The 21,135-nt window shown below is 44.9% G+C and overlaps 1 protein-coding gene across 1 annotated transcript in view; it reads right to left on the bottom strand.

Annotated features, from left to right (window-relative positions):
• The window catches only part of TRPC4 (transient receptor potential cation channel subfamily C member 4), a 1,290,729-nt gene that overhangs the window by 741,532 nt on the left and 528,062 nt on the right, over positions 1-21,135 (bottom strand). The window lies entirely within an intron of this gene.

Raw genomic sequence — 21,135 nt, 5'->3', positions numbered from 1 at the left:
ATGCTTTCAATCTCCTTTCTCTGATGGACTATCCCCGTGCTGTTTCTCCCGTCTTGGTTGCCTGGAGGCTGTAATTCTGTGGAGGACCCTGACCGCTAGGACCCGCAGCTGGAGCCCGGGACTGCGAGGACCAGCATACCCTGCAACACCCACAGCTGGTGCCTCTGCCCGGGCGTGCCCCACCTCCTTTCACCGGCTTATTACTGCTCGCGGCCCCCACTTCGCGGGAACCGCTCGCGGCAGGACTTTTGGTGTCTGTTTGTCTCCCGACTGGTGCTGAACTATCCCCGTGCTGTTTCCCCTGTCTTAGTTGCCTGGAGGCTGTAATTCTGTGGAGGACCCTGACCGCTAGGACCCACAGCAGGAGCCCGGGACTGCGAGGACCAGCATACCCTGCAATACCCACAGCTGGTGCCTCTTCCCGGGCGTGCTCTGCCTTCTTTTGTGTACTTAAGTAACGTTTCCACAGCGCATCGCGGGACGCGCGCGGGACTTAGCCCAGGGCTAAGCCCGGGCAAAGGGCGGGCCGTCTACGGCCGTCCAAGGCAGGGCAGGGCCACCCCATTTGGTTCTTATGCCAGTATCATCATTATATTGCTGTTGGGTTTGTTGCTAGAGTCTCACACAATCACTTATTTTTGTGGTAAAAATATTACTGATTAGGGTGATCTGTTAATATGGCCTTACGCTCAGGGAAAAATAGACTGGTTACGGTTAAAACTAAAGCGGGTTTAGTTACGGGTACTCTGGATCAATTTTTTACTAGGACGACCAGAATATTAGAGAAGGAAATAGCTCTAACTGAAAAGGGTCTATCAATTGATCTTTTGACTGGTAAGCGGTCATCCCTAGGCACGATAGGGTCTGCTGCAACACCGGCCCGTGAAAATGATTTGGCCCCTTTGGTAGTCACTAGCCCTGTCAACCGTCTTCCAGAGGAGGGGTTAGCTGGCTCGAATAGTGCTACTATATCGAGCCTAACTGCTTTTGGATCTTTTTCGAGCGAACACACACATAGAACATCGACTCCTATCTTATCTACCCCCCCGGTTTCTCTTTCCCTGTTAGAGCAAGTATCCGACCAAGTAACGGTCGGTGGTAACCAAAATAGCTCAGTGACTTCTAAATCTAAGAAAAAGAAGAGAGGGGGCAGACATAGGAAAAAGAGTGGCCTCACAATAAATAGATTATCTAAAACCCCAGAGTTGTCAGTAGAGCCTATACCTATACCTGATAATGGAGTTTTACCAATAAATGTTTCATCCCACAATCAACAGATTCCCAATGAAGAGCTTCTTGCCAAAATGGAAATATTGGTAAGATCACTAATATTGCCCCTGATTACCCGTACAAAGAAAATTTAAGAAAAACTTGACCAGTTAGAGACAGTTGTCAAAGGGAACACGTTAAAAATGGATATGCTGATTAGTGGTGTGAAAATCAGTGAAGCTAGATCTCATTCTGCCGTCCCATCATCCAAGGTTAAGTCCACTAAAGTGGCTCATTCTGTGAATAGTGTCACAGATAAGAACGTACAACCTGTCATAGTGGAGAATAGTGTGATAAACAGGAAACCTATAGGCCCAATAGTTCCCCCAAAAAAGGTTCAAATTTCTAAACAAGGGTTGAGACAGTCTCCTAATAAACCAACCCAGGCTAATAAGCAAGGGCTGAGACAGTCTCCAAATAAATTACCTCAGGCTAGGCATCAAGCTAAAAATAAGTCCCCATGTATAAATCTTCTCCTGGAATCCGCTCCCTATACTATTATTCTAACAGGGGTCCCAGAGGTAAAGCCAGAATCCTTAGAAACAGATAGGGAACTTAAAAATAAGGTCATTTTCTGGCTTAACAGGAATAGGCGACTACCCCCGGGTTGTAGCACAGAGATCCTTGGTGTGAGGAGGGTGGCCTGGTTAGGTTACAGTACTAAGGATCTCGATGGGGACTGTATAATTGTCAACCTCAGAGATCCTTGGGCTGTTGAACACATTCGAAGGAAACCACGGTTTGGCCGTTTAGGTGACATCCAATCAATAGGCGTTCATTACTTTTACCCTCAATATGAATCAGGTCTGGCCTGTATGTCACATGACCCTGCTAGGGGTAGACCCTATGGTTTTGATAGATTGGAAGGGGTTTCGCATTATCTTCCTTTAAGAAAAAGATTTGAGCCTTTCATGGGAATGGAGGGTGTGGATTGACTTAGGAGAGATTCTAATGTCAATAAGGGGAATATGGAATCCATGGTTAACCCTGTTATTAACAGCCATATGAAGAAAAGACTAGAGGAAGTAGTAGAACCTAGGGCTAAGCGGGATAATAGTGTAAGTAGATCATTTACCCCGCCCACTGCTCATATAGACTTCTCTGGCGAGGGGGAAGGGGGGGAAGACCAAAGAGAAAAGGTACCCCTGGCAAAAGAAAAATCTAGTAATGATAACACTGTAAACTGTAGATCGCCATCTCCAGATGTCCAAACTAATAGTATAGGAATTATTGAGGACAAGTGTGATATTTCACACTCAAAGCCCTCAGACCCTTCGGGTAAGGGAGAAAACCGGGCTGGGGGCTGTTTGTTTTGCTTAATTTCTTGGAACATAGCTGGTCTGTCAAAAAGGTTGGAGGATCCAGTATGGTTAAAATTCATTGAATCCTTCGATATTCTATGTCTCCAAGAAACCTGGTCTAGAGTGAATCATAGCTTGGATGGTTACTATATGTTTAATGTATATGCTGAACCCTCAAGGGCAGGAAGAGCTAAAGGTGGCCTTATTATGGCATTTTCGGTCAAACATAACAAACCAAAAATTACCCTAGTGGTGGAATCTCCATGGTATCAAATGTTTTTGATTAAGGATTTATTTACAGTACCCTTGCTTTTAATAAATTGGTATTATAATATATTTGATGTAAATGATACCTTGGTCATTGACAAACTGCAGGAAGAGATTGTAAAAGTGTCTAATATGGTTTTCCCCCTTTTTATTATATGGTTAGGTGATTTTAACTGTGTTTTGTGTGAGTTTAGCGGATCCAGAGTATGCGGCCTGATAGATTCGGGTGACCAACCTTTGGCTCAATTCACACATTCAAAACAGGGGGATGCACTAAATAATATAGTTTTGATTAACGATCTATGTGTCCTGGATATGCCTAGTTTCTCTAGACCATTAGGTATACCCACCTTTCAGGGTTTAGGGGGTCGGGTGAGTACTTTTGATTTTGCCTTGGTTTCTATCAGGTTTGTTCATCTTGTAAAGGATTTTCAGATTGATGTAAATCCTGCAAGCTATCATAACCACCGAATTGTGAGCTTTAATCCTGTTTGTGAGATAACACAACCGTTGGAACAACCAATAAAATATAGCCAGAATAGGGGGTTACCTTAAGGTGGAACATGGTAGATGTAAGGCAATTGGAGGCGGATATTTTTAAGGAAAATAAGGCAGGCATAGAAGTTTGTTTAACTCCTAATAGTGAGCCGGATTTAATTATTAAACATTTCGAGGCTCTTTTAGATAATGTGGCCTCTCATCTTATAAAATCTGTAAGGAGGAATAAAGATAGTGGACCAAAATGGTTTGATGCAGACTGTTCTGCTGCGCAAACAAGTCTTTCGAAGGCACTGCATCAGGTACCTCGGGATAGAGAGCTGGTTAGGAAATCCAGGAAGAGGTATAAAGACGTAATTATTAGACGGAAATTAGATTTAAAAGCCAAGGCCAGGAACGATCTGGGGATAGCGGCAGACCTAAGGGGTAGCAGGCTCTTTGGGAAGTAATTAACCGACCTTTTTTAAAAAGTGAGGCAAAAGGCGATATTTTAGTACACATACCGGGTGATCTATGGGAATCACATTACAGTAATATTTTTAACCCAAAAGAAGTATCTCTAAACTCTGATGAGGGGGCTGTTGAATGTAATTTAGAAACAGCCAAAACCCTTAGTCTCTCAATTACTCTCTCAGAGATAAAGACTGCCCTGAGGTAAGGTGCTCCTTTAAAGGCCCCCGGCCCAGATTTTGAATTTGAATTTGAATTTTAAAATATTTATACAGCGCACATACACCAGCGGTTTCATGGCGCTACTACTAACAGAAATCTGGGCAAAGGAGCTGGGGCTGAGTAAGAAAAACAAGCTGCTAATGGGTTAATTGAAGGATTTCGTGAACAGGTGAGCTTTGAGCTGCTTCCGGAATTGCGGGTACAGAGTTAAGGCTCTGAGCTCAAGAGGCAGGGAGTTCCAGAGGAGCGGGGCAAGGGTCGCAAATTTCAAGCCTCCCCATTTCTTTCTCCGGAACCGTGGGACTGTGAGAAGGGACTGAGTAGATGAACGCAGTTCCCTGGAGGGAACATAGGGAATGATCTCAGATGAGATGAAAACTGGTGCCGTGCCCAGTCGTGCTTGGAAGGTGATGGAAGCAAGCTTAAACTGGACACGAGCACGAACAGGGAGCCAATGTAGAGATTTTAGGAGGGGAGTGATGTGGTGAAACTTTGGGAGCTTGAATACCAGGCGCGCCGCCTGGTTTTGGATCTGCTGCAAACGCCGAAGACTATATGCAGGTATACCTGCATATAGGGCGTTGCCATAATCCAGGCGGGAAACAACCATAGCCAAGGTAATCAGTTTCAGTGCATCAAATGAAAAAAAAGGGACACCTTGCGTATAGTGCGCAGTGAAAGGAAGGAAGAAGAAACCCCAGAGCTAACCTGGGAATGAAGGGTGAGTTGAGAGTTGAGTTTGATGCCTAGTGTTTTGACTGAGGTAGAGGGAACCGGTGAAGGGCCTAGGGAGGGGGGCCAAAATAAAGGGGACCAGTGGCTGGATGAACCACCCGTCAACACCAGCTCGGTCTTGTCTGGGTTGAGTTTCAGATGGTTGTGGTTCATCCAGTCCCGGATATGAATCATGATAGATTGGAAATTAAGGACAGAAGCAGAGGAAGAAGACAAATCAAAGACAAGCTGGAGGTCGTCCGCATAATTAAATACGGCGACCTCCATTTGCTGCAGTGAAAAAATAAGAGGGGCGATGTAAAGATTAAACAAAAGAGGGGATAGGGAGGAGCCTTGGGGAACCCCGCACTGAACTTTCCGAAAGTCCGCAGTAAAGTCACCCAGACGAACTGCCTGGGTGCGGTCCCTCAGGAAGGAGGATAACCAGGCCAACGCGGTGCCCCCGATCCCCGCCGCCTTGACACGGGAAAGCAAGATGGTATGGTCCACCGTGTCAAATGCGGCTGAGAGATCGAGGAGGACCAAGGCCTGGGGTTGGTTGGTGTCCATTCCCTCCCTGAGGTTATCAAGGACCGAGAGGACTATGGATTCCGTAGAGTGTGCGGGGCGAAACCCAGCCTGGCGGGGGGCGAGAGCCCCGTACTTCTCCACAAAAGAACTCAGAGCGCAGGTGACATGGCGCTCGAGTACTTTCGCCAGGAACGGCAGGAGGGAGATGGGACGAAAATTGGCGGGGATTGAGGGGTCTGCGCCCGGCTTTTTCAAGATAGGGACAATGACTGCGGATTTGAGTGGATTAGGTACCACACCCTGGGAAAGAGAGCTATTGAGGAAGTGAAGGGGGGGTCTGTGCAGGTGGTAAAGATGTGATGAAGGATATGAGCAGGACAGGGGTCTAACGGAGAGCCGGATTTGACAAGTGGAATTATGGAAGTCAGAGATTCCTTAGTCAGAGGGGGGAGGGTGGTTAGTTGTCCCTTGGGGGGGGACACTGGGGATCCAGAAAGGTAGGGGAGGGAGGGGGGATGTTAGCTTTAATGGTAGCTATTTTCTGAATGAAAAAGTTATTGAGAGAGTGACAGAGTTCCTGGGAAGGGGTGGGCTTTAAAGAGGTTCTGTCTGAAAACGCCAGGTTGTGTACAATCGAGAAAATTTCCTTCGATTGGTTCTCGGCTGCGAGGATTTTGGAGGAGAAATGGGTGGTTTTAGCCTCCAAGATGTCCTTTTTGTATTGGGTCAGGATGTTAATGAACTTTAATCGCAAAGAGGGGCAATAGTTTCTCCTCCATGCCCGCTCCGCTCGACGTACCGCTAGTTTAGTGGCTTTGAGTTCTTCGTTGAACCACTGATTGGCGTCCTTCTCTCGTTTGGATGTGACCCGTTTCAGGGGGGCAATAGAGTCGCAGCCTGAGGAGAGCCACTGTTCAATGGCCGTGACCTGGGAAAGGGTGGATAGACCTTGTAGGAAGGGAAGGGATGAGGTGAGTAGAGAGGATAGATTTTCAGGATCTACTCGTCCCCAAGCACGAACCCAGATGTTTTTGGGGAGTGGGGGCTTGACCGGGGGGTGTATGGGAAGGGCAAATGAGATCAAGTGATGGTCAGACCATGTACAGGGCGAGATGGAAAGGCGCTCTACAGGACAGTTCAGGGACCAGATCTGGTCTAGGATGTGACCTTTGATATGGGTGGGAAGGTGGATATGAGGTGTAAAGTTGAGAGATTGAAGGGTGACTGAAAATTCTTTTGAGGATGGGCATTCAGCTGGGTCAGAGGGCCAAAAATTAAAATCACCCAAGAGCAAGATGGAGGAATTGTTAACTGTGATAGTGGCCAGGACTTCCAAAAAATCCGGAAGAAACAATAAAGGGGATTGAGGGGGACGATAGGTAAGTATGCAGGGGAGAGGGGGCGTAATGGACGTGGTGCGGATAGCTAGGTACTCCATGGTGGCGATATCTGGCAGAGACAGAGTTTGAAGGGGGAGGTCGGTTCGGGCGATAACGGCCACGTCGCCCCCAGCTCTACCATTTTGGCGATCTGCGCGTAGGGCGTAATATGGGGCTGGTAAGGTAGCCAGTAAAGCAGGGAGGGAGTCATCACAGAACCAGGTTTCCGTTAAAAAACGAAGATCTGGGGCATGAAGGTCCAGTAGTACCGAAAGTTTGTGCGCATGGGCTACTGCAGAACGGGTGTTTAAATAAAATGCTGATAGGGTTTTAGAAGTGACAGGGAGAACATTGCCTCTAGAGGGGTGAGGGGGAGTGTGTTGGGGAGGAGGGATGGCTAGAGGAGCAGCCGGAGACAGGCCAAGAGACAAGATACGGGAGCGGGTAGAGGCTGGTAAAGGCCATGGGCCCCGAAGGCAGCGTAGTTGGGCGGGGGAGTAGATGGTAAGATGGGCAGAGTAACGCGCCCCTAGCCCCGGACATTCGCGGACGGGCGCAGACGGGCTTGCCTTAGGCGCGCCTTCGTCGCGCCGTCGTCGCGCCTGCTGCGCCCGTCCGCTGCGCCTCCGGCCCAAGCACATATTTTTATAGGGTAGTCAAGAGGAGGGGGAGAAAAGAAGGGGGCGTGGCCAGCGAAGTGGCCGGAGCTAACTCGCTCGCTGTTGATGGCGGCAGCGAGGGAGGATTCCCTGTGACAGCGTTCAAATCGGCTGTCTGGGGGTCTCAAGTCAGGCAGGGATCGGTGCAAGATGCAGGCAAGTAAAATCACAATATTACACATGTAAATTTTTAAAAAGTAAGCAGAATTAGCAGCGCTCCCGGCTTTCCGCCTCAGGAGTTTGTTAGTGGGACGCGCTAGTGTTCAGCGCGCCCTTTTAACCAGGTGGAAGGGGGCGTGGCCGGCAAAGTGGGCGGAGCTAACTCGCTCGCTGTTGATGGCGGCAGCGAGGGAGGATTCCCCTTGACAGCGTTCAAATCGGCTGTCTGGGGGTCTCAAGTCAGGCAGGGATCGGTGCAAGATGCAGGCAAGTAAAATCACAATATTACACATGTAAATTTTTAAAAAGTAAGCAGAATTAGCAGCGCTCCCGGCTTTCCGCCTCAGGAGTTTGTTAGTGGGACGCGCTAGTACTCAGCGCGCCCTTTTAACCAGGTGGAAGGGGGCGTGGCCGGCAAAGTGGGCGGAGCTAACTCGCTCGCTGTTGATGGCGGCAGCCAGGGAGGATTCCCCGTGACAGCGTTCAAATCGGCTGTCTGGGGGTCTCAAGTCAGGCAGGGATCGGTGCAAGATGCAGGCAAGTAAAATCACAATATTACACGTGTAAATGTTTAAAAAGTAAGCAGAATTAGCAGCGCGCCTGGCTTTCCACCTCAGGAGTTTGTTAGTGGGACGCGCTAGTGTTCAGCGCGCCCTTTTAACCAGGTGGAAGGGGGCGTGGCCGGCGAAGTGGGCGGAGCAAACCCGCTCGCTGTTGATGGCGGCAGCGAGGGAGGATTCCCCGTGACAGATTCCGTACCTCTGGACCTTTTTAAACATAATTTAGAGGTGTGGGCTCCGCTTTTATTAAATGTTTTTAGATCAATAGTGGTTGGATGTATTTCAACTTCTTGGAAAGATGGGGTAGTTATACCGATGTTTAAAAAGGGCAATAAGACTGACCCGTGCTGTTACAGGCCAATATCATTAATAGATGCGTCCTGTAAATTGATGGGGAGAGTGATATTGGCACGCCTTGAATCATGGGCAGAGTCAGCAGGCATTATAGTGGACTCCCAGTATGGGTTCAGACGAGGTATGGTACCACTGAGCAGTGCCTGAATTTGGCATTAATTATGGGCAAGAACATGGGGGCCAAGCGCAGTGTTATACATTTGGCCTTCATGGACTTGTCCAGTGCTTTCGATACAGTATGCAGGGGTAAGTTGTGGCAAATGATGGAGACTATGGGATTTGAGGAACCGCTGGTTGTCCTGCTTCGCAGACTCCATGCTGCCACAACAGTAACAATTAGGTTTGGTCGTGATGGTGAAAAGACAAAACTTATCCCATCCACCGAAGGTGTTCGTCAGGGATGTATCCTGGCCCCGTTTTTATTCCTGGTGTACACCAACGGCTTAGAAAGTTTCTTGTTGGAGAGTGGAGTTGATTTCCCCCAGGCTAATGGAAGACGGATACCGATGTTGTCATATGCAGACGACACAGTTTTAATGACTCTAACTGCAAATGGCATGCAGACTTGCCTAAATGCCTTTGAGACCTTTATGGAGGGTTTAGATCTTAGGGTCAACTTCGCTAAATCATTCGCTATGTCCTGTGGTCCAAAAGGTATAAGATCTCGCAGGTACCTTGTGAAGGATTCAATTATCGCGAAAGTTTAACATTTTAACTACCTGGGTAATCTTTTTAACAAAAAGCTCAATTGGGATCCTCTAATAACTGCTTGTGTGCAAAAGGCCACACAATCAATCGAGGCCCTCTTTCGTTTCGCTAGTAAACTGGGCCAAAAGCCAATCGTAGAACTAATTACCTTATATAAAGCCAAATGCCTCCCTGTTGTAACATTTGGGGCAGGGGTGTGGGGGACCCAAAATTATAATAAAATACAAGTTATGGAGAACAGATTTATTAAACGTCTCTTATCTGTCCCATCCGGCACCTCAAATCGCTTTTGCCATGGGGAGGTGGGTATTGATTTTGTGAGTAATACTATTCATGTGTCCCCTCTGTTATTATGGTCTAAAGTCTGGCGATCTGAAGATCTGCAATTGTCAAAGGAAATTCTACAAGATTGTCTTAAACTTGACCATTCTATGAAGATTCCATGGTTGCTATATGTTAGGGATACATTCTACAAGATTGGGTTGGGACATTTATACCAAAAGCCGGACATGATTGGCAAAGATTTTAAAAGGATTATTAAAAATGCCTATCAATCTAGCCTAGGTATTCTGAGGGATAGTGAGCATGCAGTGTATAAGATGGGTAAGCTACAACATCAGTTTTACTTGTCAAGCATTATGCACACCCAATGGCGCTTTTATTTGACGAGGTTTAGCCTTGGCACACTACACTTCCTGTATGCTTTTCCAAAGCAGGGAGGGTGGTGTGAGAGGCTTCCCCCTTGCCCCTGCAATGGTAGGGTTTCTCAAAATACTCTGCATCTTATCCTTTTTTGAGCTTTATATAGGGACCCAAGAAACCAGTTTATTAAACCTGTTTTGTTAGCACTTGGTTCCCGTTTTTATAAAGAAGGTTATGATCACTTATTGTCCCTTTCAACTCCAGTGATATGTAGTGCAATACTTGGCTTTATTAGAGTGGCCCTTGCTATCAGAAACCGTTATTGAAGGGTACTCCCTGTGGTAATATTGATAAAAACCACTATGTGGGTCTGACAATGAAAATGTATATGCACTTTATGAAATGCTGAAATAGTTAAATTGTTTATCCTTAAAAGTATTCTGAACCTAGTATGTTTTATGAATTGTGGAGCCCAAAATGAATTTTATGTCGTTGGTTTTAAATTGTTGAATGGGATTTAAATGTATGTACACTTTTATGATTCTGAAGTATGAATCGAAATAAAGTTATTTTGATGATGATGGTGTGGGGAGTGCAGGGGCGAGTTTGGTATGTGCGAACTCGTGAGATTAAATGTTGTGCGACGGTGTGCGCAGATTTAAAGTGTCTAGTGTGGAAGTGCCACTTTTAGAAGTTGGTATGTCTGTGCAGTGAATGTGAATTGCCTGTCTGGCTTGTGATTGGCTGGAGCTGGCTGGTGTGCCTGGCTCCAGGAGTCAGGATGGGTCTGCCCCGTGGTGAATGGGGAGATCTGCATGTAGATGGGAGGGAGGAGTGCACCTGGGACCTGAATAGGGCTGTGCCTTACCCCCACAATGCTCGCTCCGCCCACTGTGGTGCGTCTGATGTCCCTAGCCTGTCCTGTGAATAGGGAAAGGGGCTGAGCAAAACAAAGTGCTCAAGAACCAGTTGTAACTGATTCTACCCTTGCCCTACAGCTTAGACTAAGGAAAAATGTGTATAAAAAGGGGCTGTGACCCCATGTATGCTCACTCTCTGATCCTAACTCGAGGGGGGCCTGCTGCTGCTGCTGGGCGCCAGGAGGACCGCCACTGGGGACTGCCTCCCTGCTGGAGGGCCCTGTGAGCTGGCCCCTGGGCCCAGCCTTTGCTCCCTTCATTCCAAGACTTTCCCTGGACTTTGGGGGACTTTTCAATCCTAACGCCTTGAAGGCGCTTCATTTTTGGGGTGCAAAGCGCTTCATTGTCCCGAGGAGCACTGTGAGGACTCCTGCAGGCCTGCAGTGCGAAACTGCACCGCGTGGGATCCCTGCATTCTGGCCGATGTCGGCGCGGGTGCCAACCCCGCAGAGTTGCGCTTTTAAATATCCCTAGCGGGAGCCCACCGCACCAGGGACCTTGTGCCACTTTTAATAACCCTAGCAGGTGCCTACCCCGCCAGGGACTGTGCCTTGAAACGGGAGCCTACCCCGTGTTGCAGGCGACACAAATTGGAATGCTGGGGGCCGCCGCTCTGCCCGCGGCGACCCGGAAGTGATTGCAGGGAGACAGGAAGCGGATGGGAGCCCACCCTGCGCTCCTGTAACGCGAGAAGAGAGGAAGCCGGAACCTGCCGGGAGCCCATCTAGCGCTCCGGCGCCCAAGGTCAAAGTGAGTAGTTCGGGACACCAGCGGAGCTGTGCCGGTGTCCCGGGAAGCGCCGCCTTAAGAGAATCAGGCGGGAGCCTACCCCGCGCTGGGACGTGAGCGAGACTCGAAGAGCGGGCCGAGAAGCAGCCTGTCCGGTAGCGGGGCTCCCGTAGCATGAGGAGAGCCCTGCAGGTCAACACTTGTCCGTCCTGATGTGGAGGAAGCAGACGGCAGTGCGACCGGCAGGAAGCAGGTCATCCAGGGAGATCCACGGGTGCAGCCTGAGCCCCGCAGTCTAGCTGGTGAGTGGGGCTCGGTGTTGAAGGAGTGTGGGGGGTGTGTTGGGGCACATTCCCAGGTGCCCACCCCCCTCCTGCCAGTACTTAGTTCTTTGGGGGCAGTGCCAGGGCTCCAACGGGGAGGCAGGTTGTGTAAAGATGCCCCAGTGAGAGCCCAGAGAGGCCCAGGATTTTCCCCTGCATTTGCCCCAACACGTCTCATAATTTCTCTTAAGAGCCCTGTGTGACTCCCACAAGGCGGCGCCTTATTACTCAAAGGGCCAGAGGGGCCCGTGGGCATTTCCAGGCCCCACTGTGGTGCAGAATCCGTGTTTTACATTCCAGCTGCCCGGATGACTAGAGGGCAGCTGCACCGTGGCAATGATCGTTTAAAGGGCCAGAGGGGCCCGTGTTCTTTTCCCACGTGGAGCATAGTTGTTTTCAGAGCCTAGATGGCTCCAACGTGTTGCTGATTGTTTTCCAGAGCCCCGTGGCTCCCACGAAGGGGGCACATTTGTTTAAAGGGCCACTGAGAGCCCAAGCCTCATTTTGTGATTTTACAGCTGCCCAGCAAGTAGTGGGCAGCTGCCACGTTTAGGCTGCTCTTTTTCTTTGTTGCTTTTGCTGCGTGCGCAGCCAACCCGGACATTCTGGACATGGGGCATTTGAGCCCCCATGGAAGGCCAGTTGGCCTGGGGTAAGTATCTTCTGTGATTCTGCGCAAGGTGATTGGTGATTTATGTTCATGTTGGTAATTACCTAATGCCTAATGTGAGTTATGCGTAATGTGCAATGCTTTTATGCCTGTGATACCTCTAAATGTGTTTTTATGCTTAGGGGTTGTTTTGCCTAGTATAGTTTATCCCTGCGTGATCTATGCCTATGGTGATTAGTATTGCGTAGTGTGTACCTATCTTTTACCAAGGGTTACTGGTTGTGTTCTACAATTGTTATTTTGTGCTACAATTATTCTTTGTTCTAGAAGTGCTATTTCTATGAAGTGCTGATTCTGACAGTGGCCCACGTGGCCCTGTCTGGTGTAAATAATCCCCTGTAAATACTGCCCAGTGCCAGTTGGCACAGTGTATCTGTGTGATTATGATCTAATGTGTTTATGGTAATACAAAGGCTATTTTTTATATATATCATTGTGTGGAGTTCCTCTTTGTGGTGTGCCTAGTGTGTCGCTGCTGTGTGTGTGTTGCGCAAACGCTTTACACATTGCCTCCGGGATAAGTCTGACTCTACGTGCCAAGCTACCAAGGGGGTGAGCAGGGGTTATCTTGGCATGTAACTCCCTTGCTCTGACTAGAGTGGTGGTTTCTGCCTGGCTTTGGGGCAAACCTTAGCCAACCAGAAATCCCATTTCTAACAGGGAGAGAAGAAAGTTGTGTGGCCACACCGAAGAAAAGCCATATAATATTGAAAAAAATAGACTTTGGTAGGCTGCGCACAATAAAAGAAAGGCGCCGCTCACCAAACTCGGAAGCTGCACAGCACAGCACGCTGCCTGTGCCGCACTTCTTTGTAAAAGCTGCTCTGCAAAAGCATAGAATATTGAAAAAATTGAGTTTGGCAAACCACGCCGTAGAAAAGAAAGGTGCGACAGCCATTGTTAAAAAGCTGAAGGCGTGCCTCGCTGGTTATAACGCAGGAGAGCTTATCATGCCTACAACAGGGAGAAAGACATGAACAAAATAGTGCTCACAGACCGTAAATAAAACATACCGAGTGGCAGCACCTGTAACAGGGTCAGTCCTCATGGGAGTTTGTAAAAGGAGAAAAGGCGGTACCAAAGGGGGACTACTAAGCCTATTCTTGAATCAAAGAGCACCCTTTAAACAGGACAGTTAGAGGAGCCAATTGAAAAGATGGGGGGAAATAGGCGGAGCTTCAAGTAAATAGCTGAATAGAGCATGTCTCAAAGACACAGCGCAAACTCTGCATAGAGGAGACCTAATAAAGAGTAGAAAAGCTCAGCTAAATGTATGCAAACTTGAGAAATCACTACTGATAGCTCTCAGAAAAAGCTTAAGATATATCTGTTCATGCAATCCCTGTCAGCAACTTTGATCCTGGATTTTTATGGTTGATTTACAGACATTTTCAATATAGGTTTACTTGTCTATCTTGTTTGGTGCCGTAATTCCCTTCCCTATGTTATTGTAATCCATTGTTCACTTTAGTTTGATGCAAACCACCCTTAAATCTTTTAGCGGTATTAACATGCATTATACATGTTTATTATCATTATTATTTTATTATCAGTGTTACGGTGATGGTGATTATTATTATCATTATTATAAACAAGAAGAAGACTAGTAAATCCGACCAAATGATGCAATCTTCACACCCTAAATGAGGTCCATTTGTCATTTAGCAGGCCCAGTGTCCTCAAAGGAATTTGGTAATATATAACGGATAACGTACCCCCTGCCTTAAGCTATAAGGATATTGCAAGTCATGGAGGAATTCCATAAACATATAGAGGAACGAGGCCTAAGTCTGAGTTCCTTTATAAGGTTACAGAACTCTTATTTATAGCAGGGATGGACTTTATCTCATATAATACATGGTCACACTATCACCTTGCCCACAAACCACTTAAAACCTTGTTGAGTAGCTCTTTCAGAAAGAGAAAGCAAGTTTGTAAACATGAAGAATAAAAATAGAACCTCTAGAGCAAAATTAAATAGGAATAAAAACTGGTAGATATTTGTTTCAAAAATATATTAGAAACAGTTCAATACAAGTCAGTTGTTTATAAATAAAAAAAAGTTGCAGTAACTTTGAATGTGTAGAAACATGCAGAAAGATTCTAAATTATCTATAATTATCTAAGGAATGCAAAACATTATCATGTTCTATCTGCTAGTCACTGTAAGCTAGAAAAATAGAGCAGAAGAAAGAAAAGCAACATTTAATTTCCGTTGCTTTAAACAGCTCCTCTGTGACATAACTTGCCTTTCACCTCGACTACAGGTTCTAGTAGAAGGCATTGTAATGTCAGAACTGGACTGGAATAACTATTATAAATATAGTTATATGATGGATTGTGGGGGCAGCAGACATGCTTGGGACAAAGGTGTGACTGGTGGGAATGAGAGGACCTCCCACATGGGGGAGGGTACTTACCTTGTCCCGAATCCCTGCCATGAACACCGGAAGTCTTCTGCCTATCCGAGCGGAGCAAGCACTTTTTTAATTGGATTCCATCAGCATTTCATCACTGGATAGGCATCTGATGAAGGAATAATATCCGAAATGCATTATGCCACTACCAATAAAATCTGCTGCCTGAAGCAATCCTGCGTGTGTGCCCGGTTCTTCTTTGAGGGGCCTTGGTTGTGTATATATAGCACGGACCTATCATCTGCCTCACTCCCCCCACGCCACCCTCCCAGTCGGGTCGACACAGTGCCTTCTGGGAGTTGTTGTCCTGCATTGAATCACGGACTCAACAGGATGTGTCGATTACAGTAGGAGGAGGAGCGCCAGGTGCTAGTACTTTTATTCAAGCAGGAAGGAGCAATTTGGTCTAGGACATGCTGCATTGTTGGGCGCTGAGGAAGGCTTTAAGTGCCGAAATGCAGTCGCCGCCATTGCTGAATTGAGAATAAAACGAGCTGTTTGACCTGCAATCCCCCTGGCCTCCGTGTTCTTCTTTGAAGGATGGATATATATATATATATATATATATATATATATATATATATATATATATATATATATATATATATATATATATATATATATATATATATATATATCATGACGTCTTTTCTATTAGAGATGCTCATTTATATAGGGATTGCAAAATCCCACGTATTATGAGAATTCATCTCCATACTTTCAAATTTGCGCATATTGTCTTCGAAGTGGCGGAATCCCCATTAACTCTCACCAAATTCATACTTCCAAAGAGTGCACACAGGAAACGTGTATATCCGCCAATATATCCAACAGCTGGAAGCATCCCACTGAAGTGGACCTAGGCACAGTCTGGAACTGCACAGACTGTGCTACAGAGAAATGTTTCCTTCAGGGCTCATTACAGTGTGAAGAATCTTGATAAAGTGACAGATAGAGTCTGACTAGCCTGGACAAGATTAAGAAAAAGTGGGTTATGCATTTCGGTACTATTAGAAAACATACTTTCCTTGTCCCAAAGGTTTAATTAATCTGGAATGCAATTCCTAAATGGAAAATTAATTCAGAGTCAGTGAAGCATTGTTTGTAAACAGTGCTTAAAGTAATGATTTAAAATTAAAAAGACAGATTACATTGTTAAATGATGGACCACTTATCTACATTAAATGGTAAAAAGGCAAGTCTTAAAGCAGGGTCCAGAAAGCAAAACGCATGTATTGGCAAAGCCAAAAGGTTTGTATTGTGTATAATTGCATACTCGACTAATTTTATTTATTTCTTTCCAATAAACTGCAAAGACAGCACAATAACGTTAGCCACAAAGATACAAAAATACACGATAAAATATGTTTCATCATTTGCTAAAAGGGATTAACAAAACTAGGGTGTCTGCACTCTACAATGCTGCATCTACGGATGTAACATTAATGATTTAATATATAAAAACAACACACAAAGGTCATACGTTCAGTCATTGATATACACTGCACTTGTTTATATATGTGTGTTCAAATGATGCAGGTTTTAAATGGTGCTGTGGAATATTACTATTTACCTAATCGACAGACAACACTTTGATATGCTAAGCACTGCAAGAACAGTGGCGCATGTAATGAATATTATCCAATTACACCAAACCGTATCTTATCAGCTACAGAAGAACAAATGGCTCTATCAAAAATGAAAGGGGTTACAATTGGAAGACTTAATTGAAACAGCATCGCATTTAGTTCTTGTTCTTCAGATGAATCACGTATTTACCAAGGGATATCTTAAATCGACTTGAAAAATGTGTTGTAAATGTTTTAACAGCTAACACCGACGACTTTACATAAGAGCGGTGCATTGGGGTTAGTCATTATACTTTTCACCTCCTTCTGGCGATATAGGCCTTGATTTAGAAGCTGGAGGAGGGAAGCTTTAAACCTCCTGCCATCCTACACACCCTCTTTACATGATCATAAATTACAATATTTGGGAATGGATATCACAAATCAGATGACAGAACACTTATGTGCAGCTCTGCCAACATCTATCAGTGTTGAAATGGGGCTTACAGTATTCTTCATTTGCTTCAAATATGGGCAGGTGGATAGAGGTGTTTAAATGGTTAGTTGTAGCTCCAGCTATCACTACCTGGGGCTAGGGAATATCAAGGGATTTCCCTGGATTTCCACAAAGCGCGTTATGGTAGTGGTAAAATCCTGCCCTGTATTATTTTTTTTGGTTTTTTGGGGAAATAATTTTTATTGCAGATTTACACAAAAACAAAATAAGACATACAGTTGTATACATCGGCGCGCCCACTCCCCTCAGACTCCACCTACAAATCTCAATCAGTTCTCCTACACAGCCACTATGCCCACATCCCGGAGGCTGGGCGGCGTCACTTATCTAGTGTTGTTCCAATAGTGGTTTAGGAAGGCCCGGGCGCGCCCCTAGTCAGGAGAATATATATCTGCTTTTTTTATCCCTAATCCTGCCCTGTATTATGGGAATGTCTGAAGGTACTTTGGGATTCAAGTGAGCCTAGTTTGATGTAATTTACTCTTTGTTACAAAAAGTGGATACAAATCTACTAGATGAAGCACAGGCATTTACTATTTACCACTCATAATTTAGAGTAAACCTGCCAGCAGCCATGGAAAAAGAGCAGTAGTGGAATTTAAATGTAGGCGATGATAGTGAATCCACCCTGGTTTAAATTGAGATCTATGATCCTGGGTATGAGGCAGGTGATAATGTAAAACTCAATGATTTCCAGTATATGTCATAAATCTGCCTTTGGTGGCATGCCATTGGCAGACTTCCTGCTATTTCTCAACAAAACTGCAATAACTCTAATGTCGTAATTCCATTAGTCGACATCATGCCAATTGTGAATTTGCCAAATTCACTGTAAATCAGCAGATTTTACCATACGACAATGGGCCAGACATACTATTTACTGGACTCAAACTAGTAGGCGCAAACTTGTGACCAGTAAATAAATAAAAAATCGAACCTATGTACTAACGCAAGGGTTCTTACAAGTTTGATTCGTAGTGAGACAGAATCCCACCTAATTTGTGAATGCATAAATATTTTACCCTTAGTTATAAGACTGACAACAGTCTCTGTGTTGCAGTTTTACTACAGACAGTCAACACACTGGCCCTGATTACAATGTTAGGCGGATTTTCGTCGGCCTGACACCATAGCGGTCTGGAAACCGCTGACCTTAGGTCCACGGTTCCAACCTTAGTATTGCAACGTGACCACCCATAGGGCGGTCGCAACCATGGATTTTACAATTGAAACTTGTGCAGTGGGCAGAAAAGGCCTGCAACAGAAGCTTCCATTACAAAATGCATGTTTGAAAACATCTCTGCACCGTTTAGGGGGACACCATAGGTGTCCCCCAGCCCGCATTGCAGAGGGCCAGGGGGCAAGGGGGCCCTACTAGGGCCCCCAAAAACACTTTCCAACAGCCTTTCCATGTAGGAAAGGCCGACATGAGAGGGTTGTCGGAAACTGTCATCAAAATCTGCCCTCATTAGGGAATTATGATATGTTCTGATGCACCGACGGGCTCCTTGAGCCTGTCGGAAGAGCAGTGAACGGTCCCTTTGCCCGATGCCTCCACATCATTATACGGAGGGAGGGACCACAACGCCAGATGTCGAGCAGACCGCAACTGACGGTTGGTCAGTTAGGTCTGCCCGACATTGTAATTGGGCCCATAGTCTTAATAATGATCTGCTGATATTACACCAATTTGTTTGTAAAGGCAGAACCATAGTCACGCCAAAATTATTTTAGTTGCAGAAGTGTGATTAGATGTTTCCAGTAATAGGATGCATGCTCATTTATGGAATGCATGAATTCAAGAATTTCAATGTAGATTATATAAAAATATACATTTCTGAATAGTAAACATGATTACTGAATTCATCAGCAACGCATTAGGGGCTGTGGCACTATGCTGAAAGTCATTACTCTCTTGGGTTTATCTGAAACACATGTACTTTATTCCATGTCTTTCCCATACTATCAAATTTCAAAATGTGAGTGAAAAAATAAAATGTGATTAATATATGCATTCTGGTTACACAATTCAGCTAGAGGTGACAACAAAAAGCATGATATAATTGTAGATCAAAGTAAACCTCTATTAGCAGAGTTGCATTACTGTCTACACTTTCAGGTTCCTCATGGGATATATCGTTGAGCAAGCATATAAATAAAGGTAAATTGTGTCCCTTGCTCCATCGTGTTCTGTACTATGCAGGCGTAGTATCAGGAATTAAGTTATTATTTGGAAGGGAGTACCTCTACCAACTTAATGAATCCACTTTGAGGATGTTAAAGCACAGTTATGAGAGAATTTCTGCTCAGTCCCAGGTATATATGGCACAAACCAGAGGCAATCTCCAGAGAGGTACATGTTGAGTTCAAGAAGTGCCTATTAAAGAGCACAAGAGAACAAGATCACTAACCCAATTTAGAAAAATAGAGGAAAATAATTAACATAAATGCACCAAGATAATTGAAGCAATTTAGGGGACTCGAGGAGCAGATATTTCAAGTTAAAATGTGGGAAGAAAAAGCAAAGTGGACATCAATAGGAAATTTTACAAATTAGACTTTTGTGACCATGGATATTAAGGGCCTTATTACGGTGATGGTTGGATGAGCATTTGACTGCCAATGTTGCACAATGGTACCCACCCAACTAGTAGTCGCCGATTCCACCCGACCCATTATTATGTAACCACCCCATAGGAGGTCATAAACATGACCTTTTCTATTGCGGCTTCTGTTGTAGCCTGGAGCAGAGACGCAGCACAAGCCGGAATAGAATGGGCAGGTTTGCAAACATCCATGCACCGTGTGCCAGGCACCATGTTCCTCTGACATTGTAATGAGGCCCTAAGTGTTAACATTTCTCTAAAAAACATGAATTGTTTGCAAATCAATAGTCTCACCATTTTAAATGAATGCATCTTTTCATTGTGCTAAAATACACTTACGTGTCTGAGCACGAGGGACAATTTAATCAATGGTCCATATCCACTTTATTCTTGTCATATCATATCTGTGTATCGTTATTACCAAGAAAATGCACAAAAATTATGAAATACCAGTTTATCCTCACTTGTTCGTAATTTGTTCATATATCAATGCATGAAAAAAATATTTTAGCCTTTCCTTTATTGGATTTTGATTCTTCCACTTATTGCATTTGAAGCATAAAAGAGGATGATTCAAATACATCTTTCAGAAGTCTTTGATTTTGTGAAACCAGGTGAGCAATTGTTTTTGCTGAAAATCATCATGGCCTAGGCAAGGTTAGAACAGATTAAAGAAAATATGCATGGCAAGAAGGGTCTTGTACTGGGATAAGAGTCAAGGTTTCTATTTGCAGCCCGCAATGAAGGTACTAATCGAATATATATAAATTGTAGTGGAAACTGATGGGCCTTTCAGGCCCATCCTCTTCCTTCTAAAAAAAAAAAGGTGAGTGCAATACTAGGGGCAGCAGATATAAGCGTGACCATCTTGTCCTTCTAAGTGGGTATTGTGAACCAATTAATGCGTACGTGTTGGGTGCGCTGTCATCAAGCAGATATTACTTGAGGGCAAATGGACATAGAATATCCACTGAGTGCCTGTCCCTTACACATTCCTCAAGTCCAGTTTTGTGAACTGGAGGCTCACCTGTCGTGTGTCAAGAATTGCAAAACGGGGCTCACTTCAGCCTTCCTGTCGAACCATTGTGAAGTAGATCTACAGTGTAATATTACACCCTCTATCTTGCTTTGCCCCTCTAAATCCATGTGTCCCCTCTTTTCTATAGTTTGGCTGAGTCGCATTTACCGTACAGTCTCTACACAGGAGGCAATCATCATATTGGCAAAGAATAGAAAAATAAAATAATTCGAAAAGAAGAAAATAAAAACTTATTGTAGCAGAATATCAAACTATACATTTTGTGGAAGAGCACGTCTTCACCTTAAAAGTATATTGCACAATTCCGTGCCAATACAAAAGCTCATAAAGAAATATCGATTTAATTAAATATTACATAAAATCACTTATTGTGGCTATAATAGGTAAAGCATGTGCAATTGACCAATGCCACAAAACTGGAATATTTTATTGCAATTTCAAAAGTTGCATCCTTTCAGTTTGTTGCACATATGAACGCTGACTGCTGTAAAATAATGCACACTATGACATTCCTCTACAAAGGAGTATAAGCAAAAAGCTATCAAGAGATCCATTATTTACATATTTTTGGTAGGAAAAGGTATTATATTTGACAAAAATAATTTCAAAGCAAAAACAGAGATGGTTTAAAAT

The sequence above is a fragment of the Lissotriton vulgaris genome, chromosome 8, assembly GCF_964263255.1.
Source record: "Lissotriton vulgaris chromosome 8, aLisVul1.2, whole genome shotgun sequence".
NCBI classification, from domain to species: Eukaryota; Metazoa; Chordata; class Amphibia; order Caudata; family Salamandridae; genus Lissotriton; species Lissotriton vulgaris.
This window is presented reverse-complemented; position numbering and strand designations above follow the sequence as displayed.